The following is a 14,786-nucleotide window of genomic DNA, read 5'->3' on the forward strand; positions in this document are numbered from 1 at the left end:
CTTGCACTGTTTGGGTAAGACAATAATTTATTTAGTCATAGCAATAAAACTGCAAGCATGTGAACTCCAGTTGGTGGCACTGTTTCCCAGTGTCCTGCATGAGTCTATTCTTCTTTGTACATAAAACAAATACAGCATTTCAAACTGGCACAGATTAAAAAAAAAAAAAAAACATAAAAACATAAACCATGCATAATATGAGAAAACAAAGAGTGCTTTTTGCTTTGGTTCCTTAAAAGGTCTTGATTTGCTAAGTTTGATGTACAAAAAACAGCTCACTCATGTTAGTTTTAGCAATGGTATTCCCCAGTTTTATTCCTCTGTCATTCTAAGGCATGAAATACATATGATCAGTTAATTAAAAGTTCTGTTATTTTTAAAAAGATTCAGAGAATTTACTTTTTCATTCTGATTGGTTTGCTTTCTTCCCTTTTACAATAGTTTAACTGATGCCTTGTTTCTGAAACAGACATACTGACAAGACTTCTCTAATCTGTAAGCATAGATACAATACTAATGCTTTCTTCTTTTGCTGCTCCCTTGCCTTATTTGTTAAGATACTGTATTATTTTTTCTTTTTTCTTTCATTCTGTTATTTATTCTGTGGTTCAATAATTTGCCCTTTTACTCACTTCAGGGCATGTTAACAGGAAAATGAAAAAGTTTTAAAAGTGCCAAAAAGTGCTGATGTTTATAAAAGCACTTGGATGCTTCACTTTTTTTATCACCCTGCTTGTCTGTGCTCGTGACTTTCCAAATAGTGTTGGGGCTTTCGATTCATCATTAATTTTGATTTTCTTTAGTGACCATTTCTGCAGATTGCATGTTTCCTCCACCATGTGGCGAACTATAGCGTCTTTCACGTTTTGAGTGAATCCTTGACTCGTTAAGTGATTCGTTAAACAACAACGAGTTGTTCATAACCAAATAAATGGAAATGAACGAGAACGATTCCTTTATTTAAAGGGGTCATGACATGCCATTTTAAAATTATTTTAAAATGTTCATTACGGTTCACTTATAATATTAGTCAAGTGTTTTTGCACACATTTTCCACCCTTATTCAGTCCCTCTGTCAGAAATGCTCTGTTTTGTTGCTGCTTCTTCTTTAAGACTTGAGAGTATACGTTCACTGTTAAGGCCGAAACATACTTCATGCATGTATGTGAACGCAGACACGAGCGCTTGGCCAACGCATGGCCTACACGTGATCCTGTTGTACATACTTTACGTTCACTCTTGCGTTGTTCAGGTGGTTACAAACCTCACACCACAAGTGGGCGATAGAGGGTTTTTTTAGGTGCCACAAAACCGAATCACGAAAATTTTACTCTGTGGTCCGGTATTTTATGAAGTCAAAAAGCCATCCAAACATGTCCAAAATGACTGGATATCCATAGCTATTTGAGGCATCTCCACTGCGGACGCCTTTCCATTTCTTCCTGGCTCGGACATATTGGCCCCGTAATTGTTTCCATTTTCTATTTACAGTGTCGTTATTAGAATTTAGGGAAGCTGCAATTTCTTGCCAAGCATTTTCAATCGCTGTTTTATTCGAATGGAGAGGGGATGAGGGGTCGTAAATATGTTTGAATAATCTAACTTATTTGGCAAGACTCTCCTCAAATTGCAGCTCCGCCATGACAGTTGTTGACTGAAAACAGAAAATCCACTCTAGTGCCCCTTGCGGCAACGCAGAGAATGCAGCATGCACTTGCGTTGGGTTATGAATTGAGAGCTGACACATTTCACTACGCAATGACGTGTGGAATCGAGCTTGCGTAGCAAGGTGCGCCTGCATTCGCGTACTTGCGTGAAGTATGTTTGGTCCTTTATGATTATCTCTGCTTTTGACTGAACTGCTCTCTCTTTTTCCATCTCACTGCTCAACATTGCTGGGTGAGCTACGGAATTGATTAAAGATAAAGTAGGTGTCGATGTGTTGTTGTGGAGGTGGTCAGATGCAAATGTCTACCACAGTGTGACATCACAATGAGAATGAGTTGTTCTGGCAGCTTGGTTTCAAAAATTGAAACTTACAGTATGATTCTATAATAGTATGATCTCATGTCAAAAGATCAAGGTAAAATTGATTCCTCATGCCATGACCCCTTTAAATGAGTTGTGCTTGATGCTTTGGGCTCTTTTTGAACTATTTTCACAGCCAATGAAGAAATGCTTGAACTAACTTCTAACCCAAACCCAAATTGAAGTTATCCAGTATTATTTACTTGTTTGTTAAACTGTTGTACAAAAAAAAAATAAAACTATCATACTCGCAGTCGTGCTACTGCTCACTCTTGCTCGTGCGATATTGCTTTATTGTTAGGATAAGAATAATAATATTTGCTACTAAAATTGTAATATCAAAGCACTTTGTTTATTAATAAGGAAAAGAGAGATTAAAGGATAACATTTTTCACTTATAATATTAGTTAAGGCTGTAGCTGTAACACTCATTCTTGATATGTGTGGATGGTGTGAGAGCATGTCTAAATCTCTGTCAAAACTTTTCATGCTCGTTGTACATCAAACAAAAAGTTGGTCACGATTCAGTACACAGTTGGTAGGGTTGATGTAATTGAGTTTAATAAATCTACAATTTTGGCTGCTGTTCTTAACTGATAATTGTGTTTAAGATTATTTTAAATGTCCTGATAAAGGTTAGCACCAAAAATGGTATTGTCACATTTCATCTTAAATGAGTCCTCATGGCAGGAGGTTGTGGGTTGACTGTGAAAACAAAAGAGGAAGAGTTCATTTTGCCACTTGTTTCCAAAAGGAGAGGTGATTTCTGCATTAAAAGGCCATAGTTTCAGATATGTGATTTTTAAATTAAACCATTGATCTGTAAAACTCACAAAAACATGGCAAATGAAACTCTACAAAATGCAATTCTGTATGTGTAATTGTTTAGACTTAGATCTCTTAAATGGATAGTTCATCCATTGTTTACTCACCCTGATGCCATCCCAGATGTGTATGACTTTCTTCTGCTGAACACAAATGAAGATTTACAGTACAAGTCATACACATCTGGGTTGGCATGAGGGTGAGTAAATGATGAGAGAATTTTGGGCGAACTATCCCTTTAATAACCGGGTACAGAAACAAGCTATTTGCATTGTAACAGATACCTGTATATGTTTAGGCAATTTGTGGATTTTACATTACTGTGAGTAAAGCACATCTGACCATCTGTCTCAGGCCTGTCTAAATGGACAGAGGCCACACTGTCAGCACGGTCATTGAACAGAGACTTCACCTTTCCACTCATACACTCTCACACACAAAGACGTTGTTGTACCTTTGTTCTCTTTGCTGGGGTAGATACGTGGGAAGGGCCTGAACTCTTCAGGAGGGGGGAAGTCCTCAATTGGATGGAAATGAAACTTCGATTCAAAGTCATCTGAAAAGTACACAAAAACACTTCTCTAAGTTGGAAAGAACAGAAACGACACCTTGAATTTTGCATAATGATATTCCAATACACACATTGCAATGATATTTTCAGTGCCTGTAAGAATGTCAGAAATCAAATGCTTTTCCATCTTAACCATTTTTATGAATTACATTGGCAGGTAACTGTTGTTAATAGCCCATTAAAGCCCAAAGTACACTTATGTCAGATGCGAATGCTGAGCGTCCGCTTACAGGATGCGCATAACTTGTCATCAGCAGAGTGCTCGAGCACTGAACACATTTTTCTAACCTCACGTCTTTGAAAGTGCAGAATGCACAGAAGTTATTTGCACTAATTAGTGGGTCCACAAGGTGGCAACAATGAATTTTGAGAAGTGTCACAAAGAAACACTAGAAGATTATGTAATCGCCGCTAAACAACAGCAGATGAAGGTAAAAACAACAACAGTGAATGTGCACGTCAACAGCGCATATGTGAGGAGGTCTGGAGATACCTTTATAGCATTTGTATAATTAGAGTATGAAGGAACATAATGTTTATGGGTCTAAACTCCTGAAGAGAAATAGTCCGGTCTCATAGCAGTCATAGCGTGCATGCGCCAACCGCCTGTGTATGCAAGCACAGTCGCTAAGCGTTCGCTTCAAAATGGAAGTATACCTAGGGCTTTAGGCCTTTAGTTTCTTCCCTGTATAGTTCAGCTGTAATGACATCCTGGAGTCTCACCTAAACTGTGCAAGTGTCCATTCCGTACTGAGCTGGGTGGGGCTGACAGTGGGAGGGGAGGAGGAGGCGGGATCCTACTGGAGAGTTCAGTGGTAGGAGAACGAGCTGGTGGAGCGGGGGGTGGAGCCAGCCGTGGAGCACCTGTAAATTCAAAATGTTTAATAGATAAAACACTTCAACTATCCATCACATGAATGAAAATGTTTTACTATGACCATCGATTTTCACGATCATTTCAATTCATAGATGCAATTAGTCAAACAGTAAGGGAAGTCATTTAGTCATCTACCTGCACTCCGAGGCACTGCAGGGGGTCGTCTACTGGGGGCAGTACAAGGGTACGAGGGTGGCAGTGGTGGTACACTGGGCCTGTATGTGGGTGAAGGCAAAGGAAGTACATTTGGAGGTGGTAGAGGAGGTGCTGAGGAGGGCGTGAAAGAAGCAGGAAGAGGAGGAGGTGGGGGAGGAGGGCCTAAATGAGTTTCGTTCATTTCTAACAGGCCTGGAGAAGGGGGTGGAGGGTAGAAGACTACAGATGACCTGTTAGGGAGTGAGGGAGGTACTGACAAAGGCAGTGGAAGTGGCAGAAGGTAGAAGACCCCAGATGACCTGTCAGGCAGCAAGGATGAAGGTGCAGGTGGAGGAGGTGGAGGATAGAAGACCCCAGATGACCTGTCAGGCAGAGAGGATGGAGGTACAGATGGAGGCGGTGGAGGAGGTGGAGGAAAGAAGACACCAGATGACCTGTCAGGCCATTTGAGGAGGTGGGGGAGGAGGCGGACCAGAGGGGAGAGGAGGGGGTTTATTAGTAGGAGGAGGAGGAGGGGGTGGGGCAGAAGAAGGAGGTGTAGATGAAAGTTTCAAAGTAGGATGTACTGTTTGGCTGGGGGAGGGTGGAGCCGTGTTTGAGGAAAAGGGCCGAGTTTTAGACATAGAGAAGGTTCTCTCCAAAGGTTTGTGGGATGGGGAAAGATCAGGGGCGCTTCCTCTAAATCCGTCTCCCTGTGATGGAGGATTCCAGAGTGGCTGCTTCAGGCTAGCAGTAGAGCCTGAACGAGATACTGAAACAAAAGCAACCATATCTTGATTTAATATAAGCTTAAAGGGTAAGTTTACCCAAAAATGGAAATTCTGTCATCATTTACCCACCTTCATGTTGTACCGAACTTTCTGTAGAACATAACAGGAGATGTTTGGCAGAATGTTAGCCTCAGTCACAATTTACTCAGTATGTTACATGCACTTTAAAAGTACGATTTTATTCAGACTAAAACACTGTTTCATCTTTTTAAAGTGTCACATAAATGCTTCAGTCCGACTGAAATCATACCAGCTGAAGTCGAACTAATACACCTAGACAATGCAATTGTAGCTCGGATTCGTTCAGCATGTTTACACGATAATAAAACTATAACTGGCGGAACTAGGGTTGCCACCCATCCCATATGTTTTAATACGAAATCCTCCCGTATTTAAGGGAACAGAATTATGTTCCATATTAAATCCATATGGGACACCGTATGCAACAGACATTCAAGTACATGATAATTGTTTGCCACCATTGTGTTTCCTGTGTAATTAACATCACAATAAAACACCAGTAAACATACCTATTCATGATAGGATAGATATGGATTATATTGCATTGCATACAGTATGTCAGTGCTCGTTCTGGAAGAGCGAGATTGCAGCACTTTTAAAGCAAAACAATACAGGTTTAGTTAAAACGCTTAACATGAAAAATTCTTAGCCAAAAGACGTAAACATGTTAACATGATTTTAGTGTGATAAAGACACATACTGACCTTTTTTGTGTCAAGTTATATCCTATTTTATCCAACTTTTTTGCTGACAACGTAACTCTGTAAACCCAAAAACCCTAAAAGGACCGTAAAAATGACGACTTGAACAACTTTACAACTCAATTAATCTACAAGTTTAACAGAAGAATTAATGTAAGAGATTTTATAAAATTATAAACTCACATTTCTGCCTTAAAACCCTCCAAAAATTGGCCCCATTCACTTTCATTGTATGTGCCTTACTGTAATTATTGTTTGTGGTAATCAACATTATGCCACAAATTCTGTCAAATGATCTTAACTTTATTGTATTGAATTAAAAGTATATTCCTTTAAGCATTTTCGAATGTCCCGTTAGTCAATAAATCGCAATATAAAATGTCTCGTATTTGGTTGGTAGAAAGTTGCCAACCCTACATGCACCCTGTTTTTAATCTGGCGTATCTGTCGTCCTACCTTCAAATATTGGATTATGTATTGTGACATACTTGGGCTTACAGATAAAGACTGTAGCTTGATTATGCAAAAACCCACTTTAGCTCAATTATAACTGTGCAAGTAAATGTACTGACTTTCTTCGTATGGACAAAAGGTTCCATGAAAGTGAATGGTGACTGAAATGAACGTTCTGCCTAACATCTCCTTTTATGTTCCATGGACAAAAGAAAGTCATAAGGGTTTGGAACAAAATGAGGGTGTGTAAATGATGACAGAATTTAGATTTTTGGGTGAACTATCCCTTTAATCCATCCACCATTGAAAATGAGAGTGTATGAGAAATACCTGGGTTGTGCTGTGGACATTTCTCTCTTTGTCCAACTGCTTTGAGTACAGGAAATCCCCCGGCAAACAATCCTCCCAGACTTGGACCCATTGCAGGTGCAGCAGACCCTGCTGTGTTTGCAGAATTCCCAACAGCCCCATATCTTCCACTGTCATCCACACAGCTTACTTTAGGCTCTGCAGACAAATGCAATCACCATCACACTTACTGTGATCTCGCCAAGTAGAAGATGTTCCTGGATCAACAACATTCCTATCAACCAATCAGATTTTAAGATTAGGGCTGGAGTTGGGGCTAGAAAAATATTCTTCCCAACCTATCTTGTTTTTTCAAGGTAGTAGATGATGGTTGGGGTTGAGTGTTGGAATAGGACTTTGAACAAAGCAAAAAAAGAACCAACAGGACATCACATAAGGCCTCAAGGCATCAAGACAAACATTAATAGTGCACAAACATTCAGGAACTGTGAGCTAAAGTAAGCCAATGTCTTTTCAAAGCATGTCCTGAGCCCAGCTGAGAATACTTCTGTCCTTTGTAATAAAGAGGAAGACGAGGAGCATTCTGACCCCATACTCTCTACATGATCCTCACCCCACCACTTCCTTAGATCTGTCTTAGTTCTTTAACTGCCACTGTGCATGTGAGTGCTTTCAGATGTGAGAACCCCAGTGGCGATGGACCTTGATCTCAAATATAGCTCTGCCAGAGATAAGCAATTCAGACTTTCTCTAACACCTGGTTTTCTCAGCCATACAGCACATACTTGTTTGTAATGTCTCTCAAACTCTTTTATTTTTGTCCTCATAAGAGAGTAATTTAGTACAGGCTCCCACAATGACACAACACTTTCTCTCCCTCATCCCAAGTAAAATGAAACTGAAATGCATGTACTGTAGCGCTGAAAGACAGTGTGAATAAATGAGCTTTTTTGAATTAATGTAATTCTGACTCACTGTCAAAAACGGGGGCGCTTCGGTCATTGACCTGTGCGACCTTTTTCAGCTTCGAACCCTTCTGAATGTCGGCCAGAAGCGCATTACGACCTCCTCCCTCAGAACGCTGGACTTTAGGAGGGTCTGTCCGTGACTGTAAAAGAGAGATGTGTCTGTCACCAAAATGTTTTAGGTGTGTCCACACACATACTCAATTGAGGATCACTTTGCCTTTGTTTCTTCTCTGGAAACAACTAAATGAAACTTAGGAAACAATCTGTGTGGCAACAAATAGTCAGATACTGAAACAGATAGATAGACACTGAGTTCTAGCATGAGTAAGTGAGGAGTATAACCAGAGTGTAACCAGCTAAATGTGGGTGTGACCCTTATAAGCTACAAAATTCATATAGTGTCAATGTTTAATGTTGATTTGTAGATATTGTACAAATAGTTTTAGCAAAACCCAAAACAAAGACCAACATTTCTGACTCTGACTCCTTTATTTCAGCCAGTTCTGACTTATGGCGTGTTTCACAGCTAGTTAAGGCTGCTCTGAGCCAGTTCAAAATTCTCTGTAAAGACGCAATGCCAAATGAAAGCCAGACTAAATTATGCCTGTTTTGACCCACTACAGCCCCTAGTATTAAAGGCAATTCTGATGATGCTTTGCTTCTGTGTAAATGTAATGCTGCATCAAAGCAGCTTTAAAGGTGCCTTCAGTAACTTTTGTCTTTGTGTCATCTTGGACTTACATTGACACCTAGCAGCTTGGATGCAGCATCATATAAAATCAATAGTTTTAAGTTTCAGATGCCTTTGTAGAAATTTAGTATTCACAGTCAGCCATGATTACTTTAATCAATGAGTGAAAGTGTCAAATAACAGGATGGTTACTAAGATTAAACAAGTAATATTCGGCTGGTCATGTGATTCTAACATGGCAGTCCCCATGTGCGGACCCTCTCCATGTAGAATAAAACAGCTTTTATAATGTTACTGATGTAACTGGAGTCTTCATTTTAATGTGAGTGGTCATGATTTCCTAGTGGTGTTTATTTGAATTGTCTAAGAGTGGAATAGACTATTAAAATGTAACTTGTCCAAAAGATATGCATTGAACAAGAAAGCCAAACCTGAACATGTGACACCAAGTGCTGTACATCTGTGTGTGTAATTTTATCTCTAATTAATAATGCAAATCTGGCCAGGCGGTTGCCAGGAGGAACTGGGTGATAGAAAACAAAGGGAGAGGTGGACAGGGAAAGAAAGTGACAGACGGAGAAAAAGACAGTGCTTCTCTGCATGCAACTGCCCATTCAGTACATCGAATGCTTAGAGTCTTATGAACTATGTTATATTAATGAATGTGTGAATATCTCACTTGTGCTGAAGCCAAAGCAGGTGCAGGTGCAGGTGGGGGTGGTGGTGCTGGGGGAGGCGGTGGAGGAGGTGGAGGGACAGGCATAATTCAGGAACCTGAGAAAACAGTCACACATAATGTAACCCCAGCCCAGTTTGCATGATTTAGCCCCTCTTCAGGCACACTTGGGTTACATCTAAATATACCCACACCAGGTTAAGTGTAGTATCTCTTAGCTGCTGTTTCAACTGGCTTTGTCTTTATCTCTCTCTCTCTCTCTCTCTCTCTCTCTCTCTCTGTATGGTTTTGTGTGTTAACACCATTGCTGACTTTCAGTTGGAGCTCCAGCTAAACACGTGTTAAAGAACACCAAGAACTTTTCATAAGTTCAACTGTGGTTTCTACATCACAAAGCGATCTCTCTTCTCTCCTCCCCCTTTCTCTTCATGAGTCTACATGTTCCACTTGGCAGGAAGCGTGTCCATCACAAGATGCTCCAAACAGGAACCCTCCCTTCTCTTTTAGGAAAACAAATCTCCTGCTTCCACAATGGCCAGTAAAAGATTCCAGCGATCATCTTGTTTTTAATCTGCTCTTAACACCGATCTAGGGCTGTCTTCCTGTTAAGAAAAAAAAAAAAATCTTTTCCTTTAAAAAAAAAAAAAAAAAAAAAAAAAATGATCTCAGATCAGAGTAAAGGGGCAACCTTTATCAAGAGCTGAAAGGCTCTGGAGCTAACAATGAAGTCTGTTGTTTTGAGAAGTAGCGCTTCCCAAACTCTGGCAAGCCCAGCAGCCACTTAGTTTTTCTGTGTGAGGAAGAGAAACATGCTAAACACAGCTGAGCAATGTAAAAGGAATTTAGTCAATATGGTAATTTTCTGGAATGTTTATTTGTTCCAAAACAGAAAGACACTGTGTATTGTGGTGTACTTAACAGACGTTTTATCGAAGAATTATGGGTGCGAAAGAAAGCATGGACAAAGTTCAAGCATTATGAAAACTGGTAATCTGAAATGAATTTTCAAACAGAAATTTGGTTTATGCCTTCATTAAGAGTTACATGAAAATTCTGTAACTCAGCCTTTCACTGAAAACAATTATTTTGTGGTAAAGTAAATATAATAGTAAAGGTTAAGTACTTTCTACATTGATAAAGTTAAAGAGTGAACTTAAAAATATTAAGTAAATTCTACATTTGTACTCAATTCAAACATGTAAAACATAATGCTCAAGCTCATAAATATTATTTATGATTGTTTGTTATCTTTACAATGTGTCATCATGTATCAATCCTAAACAAAAACAAAAAAACAAAAAAAAAAAAAACGTCATATTTATATGCTTATTTGAATAAATTTCACAGGTAAATAAAATTAGTACATTTTACTTAAGTTTTCAAAGCTGGTATTCCCAGCATTAATGAGTTTGCATGATTTCACTGTTTGAAAAGTTGTACGTTGATTTACATCATTTTCTTGTTGATTTTGTTGTTACGCTTGGTAACTTCTTGTTTTGTGAAGTCTGAAGTTTTTGTGACTTTCCTACACAAATTTACCCGTTCTTGATAAAAATAATAACCTGCTGATTGTTAACATCATCGCATTTTGTGCACCAAGTGTTGAGGTCTACATACAACAACTTATATGAATGATTCTATTGCCTGTAATTCAAGGTGATGTTGTCTAATTAGATTACATTGCATGCATTAAGCTTCCCTGTGGAAAGCTTCCATGTGACATGTTGTATATGACTACATACATTAAAAAAGCATTGAAATCTAGTAAACTTTTAAAAGCATGGTTTAGTTCAGTGCTACATTGCATGAGTAAAATGTACAAACAAAGAGTGAGGAAAATTGACTTGAAACAGACTATTGCAAAGTAAACTTTACTTGAAAACTTCTAATTACCACCACCAAGAATTGTGTAAAATAAGAAATGTACTAGCAGTTTCTGCGTGGAAGTTTTTCTAGGTTTTTATATGTAAACCTCACTCAAGTTTTTTTTTATTGTTTTTTTATTTTTTTTATTTTTTTACTTTCATGATATGATTTTATAAAATCTTGTGAACAGAACTTGCTTATTCCCTAGAGTCCCATTAACAGCTTTCCCATGGAGATGCTGACACACGGTTGTGCTGGTCCACCCATGAGGAAATATGTTTTATCCACCTGTAGTGAGACATCGTGCTGCATCATGCTAATCATAACACTTGTGAATGATTTAGATTCTAAATAATTGTGTACAAATGAAACATTTATATTTAGATAAATAGGCCGAGTTTAAGGGCATTGTACAACATTTTAAACATAAAATTGCAATTCATACCACTGTGTCATTCGAAAAGGCGTTAAAAATGCACATGGTGCACAGCGCTGTGCCATTGACACTCAACGGGGTGAGTTCAGCTGAAAGAGCAATAAAGTAGTCATTCCATAATGAACATAACGGTACTTCTTTAGTGGTCATATGCAAAAACTAGCTCAGTTTTAAAAGACTACTTTACCTAAGGGTTTTTCCTTGCTTCAGTGGACCCGAGGAAGTTGTGTCCGCATAGCGCGCGACTCTGACCCACGAGATACTGTTACTGGCCGCAAACTCGGGTTATAATTAGGCTGAAGCCGAGGACGCAGCAAAATTTGTAGGATTTCACGACAACCATTCCAGTGCAATTTAACGTTAAGTTAAATTCAGATGACCATTCGTACGAAATACAAAAAACTACTTCTGACAAGCTAAATCATTTGTCTTCTTCTCTTGGTAAAAGTAACCCACTCTGAATAAAAGCGTTAGTGACACTTTCCAGAGGCTGCCCCACTTTCTGAGCTTGGAATTTGTGAGTGAACTGTAGCCTACTGGACAACAGAGTCCGTCTGTTGCGTCTAGTGTTGCGCGTGCAAATGACAACACAGCAGGCGGAGCGCAGTGGGAGGTCATCTTGACCGTGATCCTGGCTGTTATATTTCATATCTTGTATGATTTACAATTTTGAACCCTTTGATTGAAATGTGAATAGAGAGGAAATGTCATCTTTTTCGATTAGTCAATGAAATCACTTGTCATAAATCTAGCTAATTACTGGCTGGATGGAAGTTGATTTGCTGGCTACTGAATGCTGTGCAGTACGAGCTCGCTCTCTAGTGGCAGTTTTTGTCAAGGCCAGAGGTGTGTGTGTGTGTGTGTGTGTGTGTGTGTGTGTGTGTGTACATGTTTATGCTACATTGTGGGGACCAAATGTCCCCACAAGGATAGTAAAACCTGAGATCACCTACATTGTTGGGCCAAGCCAGCTGTCCCCACGAGGGAAATGGCTTAGTAAATATACTAAACGAAGTTTTTTTGGAAAATGTAAAAATGCAAAAAGGTTTCTGTGAGGGGGCCTGAATAGCTCAGCGAGTACTGACGCTGACTACCACCCCTGGAGTCGTAAGTTCGAATCCAGGGTGTGCTGAGTGACTATAGCCAGGTCTCCTAAGCAATCAAATTGTCCCGGTTGCTAGGGAGGTTAGAGTCACATGGGGTAACCTCCTCGTGGTCGCGATTAGTGGTTCTCGCTCTCAGTGGGGTGCGCGGTAAGTTGTGTGTGGATCGCGGAGAGTAGCATGAGCCTCCACATGCTGGGAGTCTCCGCAGTGTCTTGCATAACAAGCCACGTGATAAGATGTGCGGATTGACGGTCTCAGAATCTGCGCCACCACGAGGACCTACTAAGTAGTGGGAATTGGGCATTCCAAAATTGGGGAGAAAAGGGGATTAAAAAAAAGGTTTAAAAAAAAGGTCTTTGTGAGGGTTAGGTTTAGGGTTAGGGGATAGAAATTGTTGTACGATCTGTATAAAATCTATGGAGAGTCCCCACAATGATATAAAAACAAGTGTGTGTGTGTGTGTGTGTGCAGAGCAGAGAGGAAAGGATAATTAAAGATGTCCTCCAAACCAGATTTAATCTGAATTGTCTCTTGAGCCAGAGATAAAATCAGCTACTGCCAAAAACGGCCAAGTGTGTCCCACAACCGCACTTATGTATATAGCCTACATTTGAGTGAATGAGAAGGTTTTTAAATAGTGCAATCAGTGGTCATCAAGCCTCATTAAATGATCTCTGCTAAAGCAAACTTGTACTTGTAAGACCATGCAAATTATATTTTCCACCCCATTAGGTAAAGACAGTGTAGTCATTGTAGCTCTTTCAGAACTGAAAAGTCAGGAATGTTGTGGCACAGGGTTGATGAGGTTCAGGCAAGCTGACGAGCATAAACACACTGATGGAGTTCTAAATACCGTAACTCTAATAATGACCTATCGCTGTCTGTTTACCCCACCCATAACAAACACTCACATATACATAAGCACATTCATGAGCACAGGCAGTACAAATGGATGCCTTCGTAGATGGAAAATCATCTGTTTATTCCAAATCTGATGTAGTAACACTTCCCAAGGCCACATTTGGCAACTAATGAATAAACAAACAAGCATGTATTCTAACTTTCACTGTAACCTTGTCTACAGTAAATCTTCATTAATGCACTTTTTTTTTTTTTCATTAATAGTTTGACATTACTTGCACAGACAAGCAAAACCTGCCTAAGGAGTCTAAACATCTGAAGCCACACAGAAGCCCATTTCTCTAGCAGATTAGTTATTTGGGAAAAACTTATGAAACCTTAAAGCTTTATAAGAGTTTTAACCATGGTTCTGATTTTGGATGTTTCATGAGTATTCATTTCATAATTCATTATTTTGGTCTAACAAATCACACACATGGCATTTATGAGTAAGCTACTGCACTTTTTAAAAAGAACTTTAACCAAATTCAGCTTGTGTATTCTTTATCAGTATTACAATCATAACCACTGCAAACACGGTTTGCTAAGTAAACTAACAACATATCATTAAGTTCTATCACTTTTAGTTATATCTTGACATCTCTGTTCCATATCTTTACTCTATTATATATGTAACTAAACATTTATTATACAATCAGAATCTTTGGTTTGTCTCATAAAAAAATCTGCATTACAATTATTGCTATGGCATGACTAAACAGTTATTAAGGTCTTCTGCATTCAGTAATCTGATGCATGACCACATTGGCATATCATGATCTGGCACACAGTATAAGAATCTTTGATTTTGACATCGCTGATGGACGGATAGGACCAACACCCAAACCCTAAGTTTTTCTGTTGCATGCATACAACCATTAAAAACAGCTCTAACTCATAAGGTGGTGCTTATAGCCCACTGATCACTTCAAAATCCTTCTAATGTAAAGTCCTTCATAAAACACCACACAGTAAAACTAACACAGATGTGTACAATGCAAATTATGTGCATATGACAAAGCTCTAAAAAATAATTTGTTGTCTCCTTCACAAAAAAATAATTCTACTGGACTAGAGAGTTTCATATAAATGCATTATCCCCAGCATTTGGAGAAGACCATATAAATTCATGGTAAATTCATGAGCTCCTGTGATATGCATAAATTAATCATACCAAAAACACTACCCCTATAATTGTATAAGTGCATTCATCAGTCAATTTGTCAAAAACAAAAACTGTTTTAGTCTGGAGGTAGTGCTGTATTTTAATATGGTGCTCTACCATTGGGTGTAAATATCGGTTGTTGTCTCTGTCTGGTGCAATTAGCGCGATGCTTTATAATCTCCTGATATGGCACTCGCAGGTTTACCCTCATCCTCACGGTTCTGTGGAAGACCCGCGCGCGTCGTCCGTTTCTCTTTAAAGCGACCG

At 39.1% G+C, this 14,786-nt stretch overlaps 1 pseudogene; it reads right to left on the minus strand.

Annotated features, from left to right (window-relative positions):
* Positions 1–9: 9 nt before the first annotated feature.
* LOC127425562 (WAS/WASL-interacting protein family member 3-like) lies at positions 10–11,869 on the minus strand (annotated as a pseudogene).
* Between the last annotated feature and the right edge of the window lie 2,917 nt (positions 11,870–14,786).

The sequence above is a fragment of the Myxocyprinus asiaticus genome, chromosome 34 (genome assembly GCF_019703515.2).
Source record: "Myxocyprinus asiaticus isolate MX2 ecotype Aquarium Trade chromosome 34, UBuf_Myxa_2, whole genome shotgun sequence".
Lineage (NCBI taxonomy): Eukaryota > Metazoa > Chordata > Actinopteri > Cypriniformes > Catostomidae > Myxocyprinus > Myxocyprinus asiaticus.